At 46.5% G+C, this 14394-nt stretch overlaps 1 protein-coding gene and 1 non-coding gene across 2 annotated transcripts in view; both read left to right on the forward strand.

The window, feature by feature from the left end:
* The window catches only part of LOC109679926 (neuroligin-4, X-linked), a 90314-nt gene that overhangs the window by 47170 nt on the left and 28750 nt on the right, over positions 1-14394 (forward strand). The gene's annotated exons all lie outside the window — the stretch shown is intronic.
* Positions 7273-7345, forward strand: Trnaa-ggc (transfer RNA alanine (anticodon GGC)). The gene has a single exon. It is a non-coding gene; the product is annotated as a tRNA-Ala (tRNA).

A 14394-nucleotide genomic window follows, 5' to 3' on the forward strand; every position in this document is an offset into this window, starting at 1 on the left:
AGAATATCGTGGCAAGGAAGTTAGCCAGGCTCAAAAAGTCAAAGGTGACATATTTCCCTCCTATGAGGCAGCTAGACCTATAGGTGAAAGCTGAATATGGACGCATATATGATTTTATTGTAGTCACAGATACATGCATAGATATAGAGAGAGAACAAAACTGCATTCGTGAGTCTGTCTGAGGGGATTACAGGAGGTGGGAGAAGGAAAGAAAATGTCAGAGAGTGCACAAGATTGAAAGGGCCTATCTGTACGTGACTGTGACACAATGCCCTGCCCTGCACCTGCTGAATACTAGGGGAACAGGGTGATGGAGAAGAAGTCATGGGGTTCATTTGAATAAAGCATGAGATATTCAGGCCTCAAATACCAAGGCGTTTGAAACATCCATGGACTATGAATAGATGCCTAAAACACAGTGAAGGAGGAGGGAAAAACAGATCTTTTAGGAGCTGTCCCATGGGAGGGGGTGGGCATGAGGGGGAATATGGTGGATGTGTTTTGTATCCATATTTGAAGAATGACACCTGTTGAGATTGTTCTAAGAAGGGAGGGAGGGGAAAGAGGGAGAATGATGGAGGAGGTGACTCCAACTCAGATATATTTAAAGCACATAGGCAAATATCACAATGTCTCCCCCTGCATAACTATTATATGCTAGTAAAATTAAAAAGTTGAAAAAAAGGATACATATATTTTATGACAAGATTTTCAGGTGACAAGTCCTTGACCTGACACCTTCAGATTTCACCGAAATGTAAAAACATGCTTCGGGTTTAGAAGTGACTCATATTTCTTAGTATCCATAGTGAGGAGCCGCTTTTCCAATCTTCAGAGGATTTCAAATTGACTGTGACATTTTAGTAAATCAGAATTAGCTTTTTCTTTTTAAGCTCCTGTGTCTTATGTAAATAGCTGTGCTGACTTTTATAGAGTTGAGTATTCCAGAAAATGTCATAGAATATAAGGTAAAACAAGTTAGCGTTCTCATTTTTGGATCTTATGGGGATATGGTGTTAAAATAGAGATATTTTTTGAGACCTATCCAACCTGTGCTAGATTTTCTTTGTATGTGAATTTTAAACCCGAGACGTTGGAGTGTCTATGAAGACAAATCTGTCCCTTTTGAAAGTGAAATGGAAATTCAGATGGAATGACCGTAATTTACTTAAATAAGAACTGCTTTAGGAAGTCAAAGGCTGTGACACTTTTCTGCAGACGGCTAGAAAGCCATTCTGTGTCCTTTATTACAAACTCTACCAAAATATCTGTTGGGTTCTAGAAGCCAGTCTCTCACTACAGCAGTAATTATTCAGCGTTTTCACCTCTCTCCACGGAGATTATTCAGCACAGTTGTGCCATTGTTGTACCGTTGTGTACCCAACGATGTCCTCCAAGGTGAAATGGCTTGTCACTGTGACTACTTTGAGCACTTGCAGAAGAAAGAGACTTTTAAAGGCACCATAGATTAAGGAGCATTTCATGCTGACATGTAAGTGTCAAAAAGGAGGCTGAGATGGGGAGGATGGAGGTTGCGACCTAGGCAAAAAGTTGGTCAGACGCCATCTCCAACATAACCAGATCGGAGGCTCAGCTCAAGTGGTAGAGTGTCTGCTTTGCAAGCACAAAGCCCTGAGTTCAAACCCCGGCCCCACCAAAAACTAAATAAATAGCAATACACGAGTGTCCATCCTCCCCTTCTCAATTCCTCCCTCCTGCCTCAGCCTCCCCACTGGAGTTGCCCTCCCAGGGGTGGACAGCAGAGGCAGGGAACCCAGCATCCCACACCCTCCTGGTGTTCTCTTAGGACAGACATCGGGGTGCTGTGGATGCATCGCTCTTCACTGCCAATCAAACGGGGCGCTCTTTGGGACTCCCCACATTTTTAATTCCAGTACACAGCTGTCGAACGTGTTCCTTCCAGAAGCCACTTTGGAATCCGTCCATTCCCTACCATGTCCAAAGGGGACGGGAAGGTGTGACATGGTGGACTGCCTCCTTCCCATGCCTGAGAATCTCCTCCGGTTCTTCCTGGACTCGGAGCTGTTCTTGCAGTCTGCACGCACCTAAGCATTCCTGTCGGAGAGTGGGAGGTGACTTTCCCTCACCGGGACCGTATTTTTATATAAGTCTGCCCATGCTTTTTGCTCTCTGACGCCGGCTCTGGAGTGAGTAATGAAGCAGGCCCGTGAGAGGTGCAGTGCATGGGGAGCACGCGTGACGGGGGGAGGGGGTGGAGGAGATGGGGTTGGATGGGTGCGTGGGCTTCGTGTACACGTGCAACCTAGAACGGTGACAGCCCGTGCAATCGCTCTCAGGAGAGTGGGGAGAAGGTTGTAGGGTGGGGACAGTGGTGAGGCCCAGCTGACCAATGCCCGAGGAAGGCCATTTGGGATTGTCACAAGGAATCTCCCCTGTGCAATGAATAAAACTGGAGGAGGCACAACTGTGTGTCACACAGCTTGAGGTAGGTGCCACCTCTCCGTGTGGAGACACCTGTGAGCTCTGTTGCAGAAACAAACTCCAGCCCTTCGCAGCTTCGTGATAACTGCAGACCTAACTGGAAGTTGACAGGATGTGATCCCATCACAAGCTCAAAGATGCGTTGCAGTGTCACTTCAGTCGCTGTCAGTTAGCCAGGTGGGCACAGGTAGCACCTTGTTGTTGATAAAATGCAAACTCACTTTGTCATGTGGCGTTTGCAGTGCCTGGAGTAGAAATGTAAATCACAACAAAAACAAGCAATCAGCCTCACCAGCAAAAGCGTCCCTCCGGGGTTCTGAGGACAAGAAAAACACCTCAATAATTGGGTTTCAAAGTGAGATTCCTTTGCTTTCTGCACCCTGTGAGACCTCTGATGTAAAACACAGGATCCAGATGCAGTCGAAAGGGAGCTTGAGATAAAGGAAAACAGGACAGACTGTTCACGCAGATCAGTTAGAGAAGGACATATTTGTTATAACGGGGTCCCCCACTCACACAGTAGTCACTGACTTCCTTCACAAAGTCCGTGTCTCAGTTCTTAACAGTCACATTTCCATGCACACTCCTCGTCCTAAATAGCATATCAGAAATGCACTTTTCAAAATTTTTTGGAGACTACTTAAAAATCTAAACATTGATCTACCATTTGATCCAGCAATACCACTCTTGGAGATATACCCAAAAGACTGTGACACAGGTTACTCCAGAGGCACCTGCACACCCATGTTTATGGCGGCACTCTTCACAATAGCCAAGTTATGGAAACAGCCAAGATGCCCCTCCACTGACGAATGAATTAAGAAAATGTGGTATTTATACACAATGGAATTTTATGCAGCCATGAAGAAGAACGAAATGTTATCATTCGCTGGTAAATGGATGGAACTGGGAACAGCATCTTAAGTGAAGTTAGCAGGTTCAGAAGGCAAAAGCTGCATGTTCCCTGTCATATGTGGAAGATAGACCTAAAACCAATGTTGTGAAAAAGAGGTCACACACAAGAGAGGGAGGTAAAAGAAGGAACTTAATGGTGAATATGGTTGATGAGAGAGTGATTATAAAATTTTTAAACCTCTCAAAATCACCATAAGATGGGGACTAAGGTACAAAAGGGAAAAAATAGAGAGGATGAGCCAATCTGGGTTTTAATACAATATGCCACAAGGAAACTCCCTGTGTAGCTACCTTAAACAAACAAAATTTTTTTTTTACAAAATCAGAGAACAGGAGAGTGGAACAGGTCCTGTGTGGGGGTTGCTACCAGTGGGAGTGGGGAGGATGTGCGGAAAGGGTGTAGGAGGAAGAATATGGGGCAAATACTGTGTACACAGGTATGTAAATGGAAAAATGAGACCTGCTGAAAATATTCCAGGAATGGGGTGGGGATGGATAAAGGACAATGATGGAGGGATGAATTCAACTATGATATATTTGATATATTGTAAGAACTTTTGCAAATGTCACAATGTACCCCCAGCACAATAATAAAAAAGGGAGAAACAGATTTTAGGGACAATCCCCCACTTGTGTGATCAAGGTCTAGATTTCCCGAGTCTCAACCTTGACCCATGGAATGAGGCCCTGGAATCCATCCAGTCCCTGACTGACACTGAGTCTTGTGCTCGGAGCTGTTGGGGTGCAGAGATGTCTTGGAAATGAACGGCTTTGTGTCTGTGATGAGCAGCTAACAAATGGAGATTCACTCAGGCATCTCGTTTGGGAGGAGACTTGCCAGCTGGAGTGAGTGGAGCGAGGAGTCGCTCCCCATAGCTCACCTCCTGCTTCAGCTGGGGTCACTGGACGCCCCCAGCGTGAGCCTCAGAGTGTTCCTAAGCAGTGGAATCAGGTGACTTTTTGCAGCATTGCCTTTCCATCGACCTGGAGCTGCCCGGGGGCTGCGCCTGCTGGAAGCTCCACCAGCCTCATTTCGGGGTGGGGAAGTGCCGCATGTGCTCCTGTGGGCGAATCTTAAACCCTGGCCCCCCAAGAAGAGGAGGCAGGGGAGGTGCAGGGAAGGGGTAGTTCAGCAAAACACTAAGACCACCACGTTAAGTAGGAGCCAACATGGAACAAATACTCACCATCTATGGCTGATTTTGGAGGCCAAAGCGTTTTGGAAAACACTTGAAGGTTATGCTAATGACAAACTGAGCACTGGCCTTGCTTTCCACAAAGCCACAGAGCTAGGACCCTCACACAGCCACGCATCCTGTCCTGCAAGACTTAGCTGTACCCACAGATTAGGCCAAGACCTTCCATCTCATAAGGGTTGGGGGTTTTTATGTTTTCTGGGTTTTGTTTTGTTTGGACCTGGGTTTGAACTCAGGCCTTCACACTTGCAAAGCAGGCACACTTGCAGTCCATTCTGCTCTGGTTGTTTTGGAGATGGGGGTGTCACAAACGGTTTTCCCTGGATGGCCTCAAATGTTGATCCTCCCCATCTCAGCCTCCCAAGCAGCTAGGATTAGACGAGTGAGCACCAGGCACCCGGCCCATCCCCTAAGTTTCATGCATTGCTCACAAGGCAGATCCGAAGCCATCGTGTCCCCAGGTTCCTGTCTGGTGCAGTCGATGAGTGCACGCCCCGACAGTCAGTTCACAGTTAAATCGAGGTCAGGCCACGGACCAGGAATCAGGAGTTAAAGCAAGCACAAAGTTCATTGAGAGGATAGCAGAGCAGGCTGCCAGGTGGACTCAGTGGAAGAGCTAAGCCACAACTGAAGTTCATGCAATTATACAGAGCCCGACGTAGGCACCCCTGCCTGTACTCTGCTTTGGAGCTGTAGATTGGCTGTCTAACAACCTTTGCTCATGCCAGACCATCTGGTTGTCTCCTTAGCAGCCGGGAAACCTGTCAGGTATGTTTTACAAGCACCGCTCGTTATTTGGTGAGACCCCCTTTTCGTTTCTCTTGGGAACGTTTGCCGTGTTCCTCTCCTGCAGGCATCTGTATTTCATCTCTAGATGGCTGCTTGCAGGAGTGTTTTATCTGTTCCCTTCTCGTAGGAAGAAAAACTGCCATGTCACACCTGCGTGCAAGGCTGGTTTCTCACCTCTCCCTAAATGTTTTGCCTTGAAGGATGCTTTCCTGTCTCCTTTATCTAGAACAGTTCCTTCTGTCATCCATCCCTTTACATCCCCAGGGTTATTTCTGTCCTTTGTTTCCACAGCCATATCTGCCATTTTATTTCCCCTCACATTTGTCCCTACACCAATATTTATGAAAAAGTCCATTCGAGCTTTTGTTCCTCAGTCTTCAGAGTCTCCCCTCAAAGACACATCGAAGAAAAAGGTGTGAGCTCCATGGTAAAGCGCTTGCCTAGCACATGTAAGGCCCTGGATTTGATTCCCCACCACTGGCAGAGAGAGAGAGACAGAGAAAGATAGAGACTGGGAGAGAGAGAGAGAGAGAGAGAGAGAGAGAGAGAGCAGTGTGCCTGTTAGATGGTATTGATTTAAGCTCACTCTGATAAATTTACTAATACACAAAATTTGTAATAGTTTCACCATCATTATTACCCTTTCTAAACATAGGGTTCTTTTCCTAGAAATGGTCACCTTTTTCCTCACATTTTTCCCTGTCTTCTTCCACCCTGAATTTTAGGGGATTTCTCCATCTTTCACTGCATGTCATGTGTCCATCGTATGTAGCATACAAAATTAGTTAAGTGGAAACTCTTTGTACAGGAGAGAAGAAAACAGTGTTATTATATAAAATAAATAAGGATGGCCCCTATGTAATCCCAGCTAGTTAAGAGGCAGAGATCAAGAGGATTGCAGGTCAAGGTCAGTTCAAGTACAAAAAAAGCTCACGAGACCCCATCTCAACAAACAAGTTGGGGGTGGTGAGACACATCTATAATCCCAAATATGCAGGAGGTATAGGTAGTAGTTCACCATTTGAGGTTTGCCTGGACAAAAAGCACTAGACAGTATGTGAAAAAAGCAAAAAGGGTTGAGGCTATGGCTCAAGTGACAGAGTCCCTGCCTAGCAAGTGAAACTTACTTGAAACCTCAATATCCCTCCCTCCCATAAAAGAAAAAAATGGTTCTGTAGCCTAGCATGGTAATACACACCTGTAATCTCAGCTATTCAGGAGGCTAAGGCAAGAAAATCACGTGAGCCCAGGTGTTCAAGACCAATGGCCAGCCTATGAGACCCTGTCTCAAAAGCAAGCAAACTACAAACATAGCCAAAAATAACTAAATGAATTTTAAAAGCGAGAGGAAATAAAACAAGACAACAGCAAATAGTTCTCATTGCCACTGGATAATAAAGACCAGGAGAGGCCATTTGAAAGGCAGTCACTTAGGTGAAGTAGCAGTTACTCATTTCCTTCCATAATAGGCCAAAGCTTGCCTTGTAGGTATTTGCAGAAATGAAAGTAACCGTGCAGTTGTTTGTTGTTTGTTCTACGTGAACCTATAAAGTTCAGAGAAATCAAAGAGTGACCCAGGGAGAGTCACCCCTGTTGACGTGGCTTGGGGGAAATTCGTAAGATCAGTAAATCGGCTGCCACTCTATTTGTGAAAGCTCGCCAGGTGATTTCAGCTGGCAGATAAAACTCACGCCCCACAGGTGGCATTGTGCAAATCAAGCAAGGGCTGAGTGTCCGCTTGGGTACACCAGAAGGGTGTGGCTTTAAGGAAGATGAGCATGGTGCCTGCAGCTCACGTCTATAATCAGATCTACATAGAAGGCAGAGATCAGGAAGATCCAGGTTCAAAGCCAACCCAGACAAGTCGTTCACAAGACCCTATTTTGCAAACACCCACACAAGAAATGCCTGTGGAGTGGCTCAAGTGGTAGAGCGCCTGCCTGGCAAGCATGAGGGCCTGAGTTCAAACCCCAGCGCTACAAGGATGTTGAGTGAATGTTTTACACCATCATCAAATACACCAGAAGTAGAAATTTCCATACCACAAAGCTGAGGTTCATGCACAGAATTGTTCCAATATTGCAGGCCATTGTATCCGTGCTATGTGTGTTGCCAAATGCAATTCAACCCCAACCTGAAGCCACCTGAATTCTAAAGCGCTTCTGGTCCCAAGCATTTTAGATAATGGTTCTCAGCCCATATTCCTTTTAATTCCCAGCTGCCATTTGTGAATAATGAGACAAACAGAGAGGGAGAGACTCAGAGAGGGAGGGAGAGAGAGAAGATAGTCTGGGCCATTTAGCTGGGAAGTGCAGAACCCTTCAAGCCCTTTGCATTCCTGAAAAGCCTTGCAACCTTCCAAAAACCGTGTTATTTTCCTCTACATTTCCCAGATAATCAAGAAGGGTAAAGCTCAGATTTTGAGTTTTCACAATGGCTGTCCACGTCTCCTGGACTCCTTGGCAACTGGCCACCGTTTCCCTTCTGTGGGCTCTGCTTTCTGCACCTAAGTTACAACGTCATTCGTTGGCACACATATGGCTGTTTTAGCCACAGGGCCAGTCCGTGGGCAAGACAACTTCTTCCCTTTCATTCAAATTCAAATTCCAGGAAAGGAAAGATGCACCTTGCCTTGGGCATCCAGAGGTACGAGGCCGTGATGAAAAAATGCTTCAGCACCCTTTGTTCCCTGGGATGGAAATCACACACCACACACACACACACACACACACATGGCATTTCAAGCCCAGGAAAAGAGGACAGCCATATTACAGCCTGTTCCTCAAAGTTTGGCACAGTTTTTATTAACACGTAATAATTGCACATATCCAGGGTTCTGTGTGACAGATCCACGTATGCACATACGTGTCACCTCTATTTTTCTACTGTCATTCTGCACATTCCTGTTCCTGGGCATGAGGTGGCCTTTCACTTATGAATAAAGGAAATTAAAAAAACAAACAAACATACAAAAATCCCCTAAGATCCATCCCCCAGGAAAGAAGACACACTGCATGACATTTGCAGCCTCGATTTCCAGGTCTGCCTTAAGGACTTCAGCCTGCCAACCCGCACGATCACATCAGCCAATTCCCTAAACCGTATTAATTCAGCAGTTATCCTCATGGGTCCAGAAGTTTACTGGGGGATGTTAATTGATAGGCATCAGTACCGTATTTTTACAGGTCTTGGAGTAACTAGACCTACATTGCATTCGGGGTGTGTGTGTGTGTGTTGCATCCACTCACAAAAGACCTATTAGCAAAACAATGTAACAATAAGCAATGCGGGGTGAATTCAAGCATGGTATATTTGACATATTGCAGGAACTTTTGTAATTGCCACGTTGTCTGCCCCACCCAGCACAGTAAACAGAATAAGCAAAGAAAAAGAAAACTAAAAGAAACAAAAACCCAGCAATGCTTACAGAGGTTCAGCTGCTGGTGTCAGAAGGAAGCCATCCTTCCACAGGGACGAGAGCTCCCAGTCCCCGTCCCCAGCTCTGCTGTTCCTTACTGCCCACTTGCCATCCGACATTGCATCTGCACTGCATTCTCCCCCTCACCCCACTGCAGTGCAAATACTGCTCACGGCCACATCTCCTCTCTCATGTGGCCTTGGGTTTGCTCCCTCGGTAGAGGCCTCTTCTCCAGATTGCTCACCTGTCATGTCCTCCTGCCCACAATCTTTTCTGAAATGCCCAGTCCTGCATATCTGACCTCTCCACCAACCTCCTCGTGACAGTCGCGTCACTGGAGTAGAGAAGCGAGCTCTTGTGCTTATCCTGCCTGCTTTGGCAGAACTCCAGCCATCGTCTTGTTTGGGGAAATAGTGGGGTTACACTTGTGAGCAGGCTATAGAGCAAATGTGTAGGTCCCCTCTAATTCCCGTATTGAACTCCTTACTCCCAGTGGCATGGTGCCAGGAGGTGAGGCCTCTGGGAGGTGATGTGGTCACGGGGATGGAGCCTCATGGATGGGATTGACGGCCTACAAGAGAACTGCAGAGAGCTCCTGCCCCTCCACCACGTGAGGACACAGGGAGAAATGTAAGATACAAGTCCTCTGTTCATAAACCGGCCCTCTGTGCTGCAAATGGGTCATGATGTAAAAGTCAACAAACACCTGTATTCTGAGCTCCTCCCAGCCCCATTCTCCCAGACTCCAGACACAGCAAGAGTTATGCAATTTTATGTAAATTTATTTTTGCCCTTTAAAATAAAAAGACAGTCGGGCAGGTGCTGGTGGCTGTCACCTGTAATCCTAGCTCCTCAGGAGGCAGAGACCAGGAGGGTCATGGTTCAAAGCCAGACTGGGCAAATCGCTCACGAGACCCTTCCCAAAAAAGTTAGGGCTCACGGTGAAGGCCCTGAGTTCAAGTTCCAGTATTGCAAAAAAATAATAATAAAAAAAGATGAAAATAGAAAGACAGCCTCCCAATGAGTGCATCTGTCATTAGAAGCTCTTAACAAACTTGATGCTTCCATGAATTACACAAGCATATGTTATTCACATATGTGAATCACAAATTTATGTGGATTATGTTTCTTTTAGTTTTGCTTAAATGTAAATTATGAGCCCCACTTTTCTTTGTGTCATCCCCTGTGACTTTTCCACTGTTTGAGTCATGTTAAATCCCTTTTTATAATAGAAGTTCTGCAATACACATTTCCACAGAAAATAACAATTTACAAAACACAAAGCTTATTTCTGTCCTCCCTTTACAAGTGAACTTTTGGAGAGGAAGGTGGCGGAGAGCAGACATCAGTCACATTCTTGTGTCTTGAAAGGCCTTAAATCAAACCTCAGGTACGTGACTACGAGAATGGCACCTTAGGAAGCCAGGGGCCTTTGGGCACGGGGAGGAAGTGGTGGAGTCACGCATGCCCTACACTAATCTTCAGGTACCCTAAGTCCACGCCCAGGACATTTCCACTCCAATTTAACCTAATAAAGGATTTGCAATTGGACTGGAGCTCTCTGGCTTTACAGGAAATGTGCACAGGAGGGGCGAGCAAGCTGCTTATTTTTTTTTCAATGTTATAAAAATATATTAAATGCATTTAAAAGCAGAACAATGCTTTATTTAAATAACTTTGATTGAAAATTAGTATTCACCATCAAATTTGCATTTTAACTTTTTATTTCCAAATGATACACGATTGCTTAAAAATGGTTTGCTTTCCCACGTAATCACTGGGTTCCATGCAATTCACGGGAAATATTCTGCCTGTGTGCTTGTGCAACCTAAGTTTGGAGTAGAAAGGTCACTGTCACGCAGGTTACTTTCTGGAATCTTCTGACCCCATGACAATCTGGGACCCTTGTCACCTGATTCATGGCCCAGAATTGGTAGGCTACTTTTGTGTATTTTCTTGCACTTTAGAGCGAAATACCTTTATTTCACAATTTTGTACCTATTTACAGGGCATACTGAGGTGGCTGGACACATGTCCACCATGTGTGCTGATCAACTGAGGGTGATCAGCATTTCCTTTTTCTCAAGAATTTATCATTTGCACATCAAATGTCTTTTAACCCCTCGAAGTTCACTTCCAAATCTGAGGACCCCAGCTGGCCAACCGGCCTCCTTTCTTTCGCGTTTGCAAAAATGAATCATAGGCCATTTTTGTTTCTTGAAGCAGAGGCCGTTTTATTTCATTTTGAAGTTTTGGCGCCATTCTTCCTCAGTTCACCGTGGTTCTTGTGAGGACGTTTGCCTGTCCATTGATGCTGTGTTTCTGTAGACTGCAGTGCCTCACCGGCCTTCACTCAGGTCCTCCATGCTAGGTATGAGCTCTTGTTTCTCTCTCTCCCTGGCCTCTAGCATCGTCTCTCGTGAAAGTTGGATATAGGGTGGTGAAAGATCATTCCTCTACAGCTGATCAGAACTTCCATTCTTTACCAACATCGGCATTGAACTGCCTTTCGTTTCCAGTACCACCACCAAAAAAAAAATCCTAATTACCTCCCAGTGCCCCAGCTTCAAGTGTACCCCATGTGGCCTTGGGGATCCAATTCTGGAGGCGGTAGCACAGTGTGGTGGCAAGCTGGGGAGCCTCAGAGCACTCTGGGTCCTGGGGAAGCACACGCCCTCCTTTTCCCCGGTCTTCCCCTGCAGGAGCTGTCCCTCCACGCCGGCCCCCTGGGTGATGCCCTGTGATATGACAGCCCCCAGAATGTTAGTCTGTCTGATGGACGGGGGAGCCCTGCCTTCCTCTCTCCCAGACTTCTCCCATGGGGGAGAACAAAAAGGAACGTGCAACAGGGAATAAAGGGGACTTTGTAGTGGTGTGACAATCTAATCCACTGTGACCATGGCACGTGCCAGTGTGCACGTTATTCCTTCCCGCTGCGGACATCTTGCAGGGAGGGCACAGCGATTTCGAGAAAAATGGTCCCTCTGTATTCTAGCTGTCCCCTTCACTTGAAGGCTGCCTCACACCCAGCGACTACCAGGCCTCCCGGAGTCCACGCAGCCCATCTGGAGCTCCTCCAAGCAAAGCCACAGTTTCTCCAAATCCCGCCCTTTGTGACTTCACGTCGCCAGGGGAACTGCCACTTCCCTATCTCTCTGCAGTCCTTCAACATGGCTGCACCAACCTTGTCCGCTCAGAGGGCAGAAGCATGCATTTGCCCTCTTGATGGCTCCACGGCTTCTGCTGGCTGCAGTGAAGGCCCTGGCAGTGATGGCTCTTGCCTGACACTCCAGGGGTGACTGTACTTCAGGGAACAGCTGCGTCACTGGCTGAGACTTCCTTCCATGGGGTGCTAACCCTGTTTCCTTGCTGACCATCAGCTGGGAATATCTTGGGGTCTTTGAGGCCCACACGGCTTGAGGCCTTCATCCAGGACAGGGTCTCCCTCTTGGAATAGCTCTGGCTTCCTTCTCTTTCCATCTCTGTCCCCTAAGTCGCTTTTATGGGTGAGTCTGCTTTCTCCACCCTCTGCCTTCAAAGGTCACGGAATGACATGGGAGCACTCGAGTGTTCTAGAACAGTGCGGTTGGGACGATGTCAGCTCTCTAGCACGCTTCCTTACATCTGCAAGCCCTCTGCAGCAATGCCTACCACCATGGCCGACTGCCAGCCAGGGAACCTCGAGACTGGCAGGGGCGTCTCTAGAACTCTGCTGACAACGTTCCCTCCTACAAGCACACTGGGGTGCCCTTTGCAAGTGGCTTTAGGGGTCCACAGACCGGTGGACGAGTGGACATCAGGGAAGGAGCCCCGGCCAGCAGGCATTGCTATTCCTCTCGTACCTCGTCCAGTGTAATTAAGAGGCATTCGGTGATTCTGCTACAGTTAATGAGGCTTAATTACCTCTTCCTCTCTCACGTGACTGGAAACCACCGCAATTTATTCCTCTTTTTTTAATTTAAAAGACTAATGGGCTTGTTTTTAATCACTTTTTTTGTCTGTTAAGGGCTTCCACTTTCTCAGGGTTGGCACCCAGAACTTGACCCCTGTGGAGCTGCTGTGTTTGTCGTGTCTCTGTTTCTACTTCTGGTGTGGCCTCCACGTTCCCTTCTGGGACTCGGGGATGAAGTCCTCTCTCTCTTTCTTTGCACAAGCACGAGTTCACTTCTTCTCTTGCTTCATTTCCAGCAGTGGGGTGAAGGCGGAATCTGCCGTTCCACAGATCATCCTCTTGGCAACACCGCGTTTTCATTCAGTTTACAATCACAGCAAAGAGCCAGAGCGGGCCTTCCCCAGGGCTCTGCTCTTCGGACGTCTTGGGTCCCAGCAGGACCTAGATGATGTCCCCATGGTTCTTGGTGGCTGCGCTTTGCCAAAAGTGCAAAGCCCCGACTGAAAACCCAGCACCAAAGACAGCAAAATCCCATGATTGTCTGAGCCAAGCGTTACTTCAAAACAGTAAAGTTTGCACAGACACCGTTCCAGTGTTTCCTCACCCAAACGCCGAGCGTGGGCCACTGTCCCCTCTAGGGACCCCAGTTAATTTTCCTCGAGCTGACTCTGCCACCCGAGATGACTCTGAAGCAGAGCTCGTTTGCCGTTCCAGGTCCGCTGCAGGAAAGCAATCTGGTGCTTCTTCTCCCGCTGTTCATTTATTGCTTTGAGTTCTGCTACTTTTCATATCCATTTTCTTCAGAATCACCGCTTTGAACATTAGGTGGCCTGTCTTTAAATGTTTCCTTCTCTGTCTTTCCTATGTCTCTGTGTCTGTCTGTCTCTCTCCTGTGACACACATGTACACTACAGTGACAGTCAGGCTAATGTTTTATCTTTCCTTCCTTCTGCAGAGTTTTCACTGGCTCCAGTCGTAGTGGGTAGACGTCTAAAGCAATAACCTGACTTTGTGGATTTACTTTTCTTATTCCTTCCATTGTAATAATTTCTCGAATGGCATGATACATTATAATACAGCAAGGGAAGAAAGACCTCTTCAAGTCATTTGTGAATGTAAATTCCATTTTGCTAAGAAAGCGTCTAAAGATAGACCAGGCTGCGTGGGTATGTTCTAGGTTCCTTTCAGTATTCCCAGCCGTAAGGGAAGTCCTTTGAAATGCCAGATTTTCATCCGGATTTGGTTCCACTGTTCCCTCCATTTATTAGCAGCACAACAGCTTGCGAGCGATTTCACTGAAGGCAACAAAATTAGCTTTTTCATAACCCAGTCAATTGAAGACAATTTGTAAGGCAGGGGGACTCGTCTGTCTCACCCTCACAAATGCTCTCTTAAATGGGAGGTCAATGCAAAATGAAGGTAAAATAGAACTATTTATAAAAATGTGGTTATAAGATAGGAAAGTGACTTTTAATTCTGCCACTGGTTTAAGTATTAAATGAGTTTTTAAAAGTTAGAAATATTGTGGAGGGGCACACCTGTAATCTCAGAAGTCTGAGGCAGGTAGATCACGGGTTTGAGGCCAGCTGGGGCTACATGGTTATAGTATGTCTTAAAAGAAAGAGAGATCGGGAAAAGGAAAAAAAAAGTTAGTTAGAGGCATTGTTCACATTGCCAAAAAAATTGGGGCTTTATTTTCAGAAAAGTATCAGGAATGTTTT

Source organism: Castor canadensis, chromosome X (genome assembly GCF_047511655.1).
Source record: "Castor canadensis chromosome X, mCasCan1.hap1v2, whole genome shotgun sequence".
NCBI lineage: Eukaryota > Metazoa > Chordata > Mammalia > Rodentia > Castoridae > Castor > Castor canadensis.